The sequence below is a fragment of the Silurus aristotelis genome (assembly GCF_946808225.1).
Source record: "Silurus aristotelis genome assembly, chromosome: 24".
NCBI classification, from domain to species: Eukaryota; Metazoa; Chordata; class Actinopteri; order Siluriformes; family Siluridae; genus Silurus; species Silurus aristotelis.
In genome coordinates, this window is record NC_139597.1 from 15945597 (window position 1) to 15951675 (window position 6079).

The following is a 6079-nucleotide window of genomic DNA, read 5'->3' on the forward strand; positions in this document are numbered from 1 at the left end:
GTACATAAAATCAAAGGTTATGAGAATCGGAAATCTCTGTGCAAGGGACGAGGGCGAAAATAAATATTGGATGCCGGTGATCTTATGGCGCTTAAGCAGCACTGCATTAAAAATGGGTAGGTTTCTATAAAGGAAATCACTGCATGGGTTTAGAAACAACTCCAAAAATTACTTTCTGTGAAAAACAGTTTGCTGTGTCATTTACAAATGCAGCTTTAAACTCAATCAGAAGGAACATTTGTGAACAAGATCCAGAAATGTGGCCATCTCCTGGGCCAAAGCTCATTAAAAATAGACTGAGGCAGATTGGAAAACTTTTCTGTGTTCAGATGAATTGAAATTTTTAATTCTTTTTTAAATGATCCAGTTGTAAAAAAGCCTTTATCTCTGATGGTGTAGGCTTAGTGCCTATAGAATGTGCAGCTTTGACATCTGGAAAGGCATCATCAATGCTGAAAGTTATATACAGTTTTCTATCCAGACATTGTCTTTTTTTTAGAGAAGGCTTTAAATATTTAAGCAAGAAACTTACTGCAGCATTGAAGGTCCAAATGAGCACAGTGGCCTTCATCATCCATAAATGGAAGTAGTTTGGATCCACCAGGACTCTTCCTAGGCCTTAGTCAGGGTGGTGACCAAGAACCTGTTGGTCACTTTGAAAGAGCTCCTTCTCTGTGAAGAGAGGAGAACTTTCCAGAAAAACAAACCATCTCTGCAGCACTCCATCAATCAGTCCTGTATAGTAGAGTGGCCAGACGGAAGCCACTCCTCAGTAAAAGGCACATGACTTTTTCCCACAAGCCATCAGACTCTTCAGTACACAGAACTGAACTGGAACTCGCACACGCACGCACGCACACACACACACACACACACACTCAAATGTGTGTTACTGAACTGTACAACCTGAACTTAACACACACTCATTAATCATCTCAATCCATTCCACCATCATGTATTTATTATTATTTATACAGTATTGTTCAAAATAATAGCAGTACAATGTGACTAACCAGAATAATCCAGGTTTTTAGTATATTTTTTATTGCTACGTGGCAAACAAGTTACCAGTTGGTGCAGTAGATTCTCAGAAAACAAACAAGACCCAGCATTCATGATATGCACGCTCGTAAGGCTGTGCAATTGGGCAATTAGTTGAAAGGGGTGTGTTAAAAAAAAATAGTGTATGCCGTTGACTGTACAAACTCAAAACTATTTTGTACAAAATTTTTGTTTCTAGGATTTAGCAATCCTGTGAATCACTAAACTAATATTTAGTTGTATGACCACAGTTTTTTAAAACTGCTTTATTTTACTTTATTCCATGATTCTTTAACAACATTCCACAATTCATTTACATTTCTTGGTTTTGCTTCAGAAACAGCATTTTTGATATCACCCCACAAGTTCTTGATTGGATTAAGGTCCGGGGATTGGGCTGGCCACTCCATAACATTAATTTTGTTGGTTTGGAACCAAGACTTTACTCATTTTCTAGTGTGTTGGGGTCATTGTCTTGTTGAAACAACCATTTCAAGGGCATGTCCTCTTCAGCATAAGGCAACATGACCTCTTCAAGTATTTTGACATATGCAAACTGATCCATGATCCCTGGTATGCGATAAATAGGCCCAACACCATAGTAGGAGAAACATGCCCATATCATGATGCTTGCACCACCATGCTTCACTGTCTTCACTGTGTACTGTGGCTTGAATTCAGAGTTTGGGGGTCGTCTCACAAACTGTCTGTGGCCCTTGGACCCAAAAAGAACAATTTTACTCTCATCAGTCCACAAAATGTTCCTCAATTTCTCTTTAGGCCAGTTGATGTGTTCTTTGGCAAATTGTAACCTCTTCTGCACATGCCTTTTTTTTTAACAGAGGGACTTTGAGGGGGATTGTTGAAAATAGATTAGCTTCACACAGACGTCTTCTAACTTTCACAGTACTTACAGGTAACTCCAGACTGTCTTTGATCATCCTGGAGCTGATCATTGGCTAAACCTTTGCCATTCTGGTTATTCTTCGATACATTTTGATGGTTGTCTTCCGTTTTCTTCCACGTCTCTCTGGTTTTGCTCTCGATTTTAGGGCATTGGAGATCATTTTAGCTGAACAGCCTATAATTTTTTGCACCTCTTTACAGGTTTTCACCTCTCCAATCAACTTTTTAATCAAAGTACGCTGTTCTTCTGAACAATGTCTTGAACGACCCATTTTCCTCACGCTTTCAAATGCATGTTCAACAAGTGCTGGCTTCATCCTTAAATAGGGGCCACCTGATTCACACCTGTTTTTTCACAAAATTTATGACCTCAGTGATTGAATGCCACACTGCTATTTTTTTTAACACACCCCTTTCAACTAATTGCCCAATTGCACAGCCTTACGAGCGTGCATATCAAGAATGCTGGGTCTTGTTTGTTTTCTGAGAATCTACTGCACCTACTGGTAACTTGTTTGTCACGTAGCAATAAAAAATATACTAAAAACCTGGATTATTCTGGTTAGTCACATTGTACTGCTATTATTTTGAACAATACTGTACTTAACCATATTACACTGTTTACATGCTGTTTTTTGCACTGCATTGTGTTTGTTTATATTTACTCTCAGTTATAGTTTTTACAGTTCTCTTTGCACAGTACTGTGTAATCAGAGTATGCAGTAGGTTTACTGGTCGGCGCTATCTTGGGTTATGTGTTTTGCCTTGTGTTGTCTGTCTGTCTGTACTGTTTTTCGTCTGCACTGTTTGCACTCGATGCACTTTATGTAGCTTTGTGTTGTAGCTCTATGTTGTTTAGTGTAGCACCAGGGTTCTGGATGAATGTTGTCTCGTTTTTACTGTGTACTGTTTACCACCATGTATAGTAGAAATGACAATAAAAGCCTCTTGACTTGACAGCCCACCTGGAGGCCAAAAGGCACCTGAAAGACTTTCAGAACATGAGAAACAGCATTGATGTTCTTTACAGTTTGGTGATTTATGGCATGATGTAAATTCACCAGTTGTGTATTGTGCCCATGTTTTAATCAGTAGCACAGGTTCAGTACTGATAGCTTTTTCCTCTGAGTTGCCATTTTATGCAGCATGAGCAGCAGGTTTGAGTAGATGGGTTTGGAATTGTGTATGTTTTGGAACATATGTTTCTCACCAAGTGGATGCCGATACAATTGGGTGAGAACAGGCACGAGAAAACAGGGAGGAAAGAAATCCAGAGGAGCATTTGTCATTTCACTGTAATAAAGATGACCTGTTTAGCTTTTTCTGGTCTATTCTTCAGTCTACACTATATATGGCCAAGAGCATGTGGACAGTTGATTTACATGTCCTCTCATTCCAGAGAAAACGGCAAGCTCCACTCTTCTGGAAAGGCTTTCCACTAAATATGAAGGCATTGCCGTGGGAATTTGCATTCATTAGGTTACAAGAGAATTATTGATATCAGACACTGATTTTGATAGTGATGCCTGGGGTTCATTTTAATAGGTCGAGGTCTCTTGCTATAACAGTGTTCAGGTCTCTTAGGGACACAATGTACAGACACATACAGTGTTCTTTAGTGGGATCTTGTGGAAAAAGTTGGAAAAAACTAACAAGTATTATAGTCATGGGTGCACTTACTTTTGCCCATATGGTGTACATAATAAAATTCCTAATCCAAAAGCACTTTAGCCATTCAGAACATTAATATATGGAGCTTTGAGGATGAAGTTGGACTGTAGTTAATGTCAACAGTCTCCTACACTGACTCAGGAATACAGTTTGCTTCTGATCATCATCACTGTACCCTGCAACATCATTTATCTGTAATAAATGGACATTCGGTGCAACCCAGATGAGGATGGGTTCCCTCTCGAGTCTGGTTCCTCTCAAGGTTTCTTCCTTTTGCCGTCTCGGGGAGTTTTTCCTTGCCACAGTTGCTCATCAGGGACAAACTTACTTATAAAGAACATATTTACTTTTAATCACCACATTATCTCTGTAAAGCTGCTTTGAGTCAATGTTCATTGTTAAAAGCGCTATACAAATAAAAATGAATTAAATCGAATTGAATATGTAATCTAGTGTAGGATGTGGAGGTTGAGGTCACCAGAGAGCAGTAACACTGACTGATGAATAAAAAATTGTTCTTGTGTTCACATCCCATCACATTAATTATTCAGTTGAAATTTCTTTTGTATTATTAAAAATGTTTTGAAGCTTTTACACTTTACATTTTGCCCTTTGCATGGAATTCTTCTGTAAAAAAAAAAAAGTTTGATATACCGATAGCTTGCTAGTAAATGAGGACACTGAAGTGAAGGCTTTTACGTTTCACTTTGAATCCGTTAAAAACCCAGTTTAACTGTATTCTCTTCAATCTGCCTTGAATTTCTCCTACAATAAACTAACAAAAAACACTTTTTATCACTCTAGATATGACTTCAGCAGAACCAGAGCCAAATCTAAACAAGGCTCTAAAATCTAAAATCCTTAGATCTCCTTCTCCCGCAAGGTCCTCACTGCCCTCTGAGTAAACACCTGCTGCTATTTTTTCTGCCTCTGACATTGTGGGGGTTTTCGCCCGCCTTCTGTAGGGCAAAATGTACTGTGTGTGAGCAGATGTGTCAGAGCTTTGTGCTGGATTATCAATTTCAATTTTAAAATTGATGAGCAAGCTCCTGAGGAAAACTCCCCTGGATGGTTTGAGGAAGAAATCTTGAGAGGAACCATCACTACATTGCAGACTCCTCCCACAAATCCTGCCCAAAATACACTGCACTGGATTATATAAAATATTCAATACATTTTGGTTTTTAATTTGTACACTGTGAAACAGCATCATGGGTGTACACTTATCTCAAAAACCCAAATTCTATAGTGATTATGAACTGCAGCTACTTTAAATACCAAGTAAAACATCATCGCTGTCATTATCTCCGCATTTTAAAAATAAAGGTGAACAAACAATGGAAAATCATTTGCATTACTAGAATTGGCATTTATAAACACATTTATAGACACACATCATCTTAAAATGTATTACTGCATCATTGCTGCTGTTAAACCTCTAGTGCATCACTACTACAAACATAGAACAGGTTTCCTACAATCAAATTCATCCTCACTCATCTGACTGATCCCACCTCCCTGCAGTAAAGGAATTAAAGTGTTACTTATAAGTTCAAATGAGTTCCTGTCACACTGCTACTCCCGACCACACACACACCTTTTCATTCAGATTTAGAAAAGCATAAGGCTGCAAGATGTATTTAATATTTTATTACAAAAAGGTTATTACAGTTTATTGTACACAGCCTTTAGGACGTTATCGTTCTATAGATAGGGAACACTCTATGACAGGCATGCCCACTCGACACTGCTAAGAAAAAAATCTAATTAAAAGTTAGAAATTAAATGAAAAGCTGTGAATTACTTTAATACATTGATTGCATTCAATAAAAACAGGCAGAAAAGAATATTTGACATTGATGTAGAGACGAAGTTGAAATCGGGTTCAACTAAAAAACATGTGCACAGAATTTGAAAAGAAAAAAAAAAAAAATCACGCATATGGGAGTTGAAATAGATTTATAACTGAAATATCGGGCTCTATGTCAGACATTCAGACTCAGACATTCACAGGTAAGAAGAGGATGAAAAGAAGAACTACATTGTGCCCGTCTGCATGAGTGGACTTTAGTCGACCTGAACAGAAAATAAACAAAAATTCAGATCCAAGTTAAAAAATTACCTAACTAATTGAAAAAAAATAATGAAATTGGGCCATAATGATGGAGGGAGGAGTACATTTGATATGGGGGCCAGATGAGTTGTTTGTAAACTTTAGCTCAATGTCCTGAAATCGAGTTGCTCTCAGACCACAGCATTCTCTCGCTCTTCATTGTAAAAATAAAGATGTTTGTGCACATGCATCTAACAAATTAATAGTACGAGAATAATGTGTGTGGATTCCTGTAGCCCTGCACATATAATTGTTTAGACAGAAATATACAACAATAAAAATTATAATCATAGAAATATCACTGAAGGTTTGTTGTAATTCATAATCAGACTAATATTGGAAGCACAC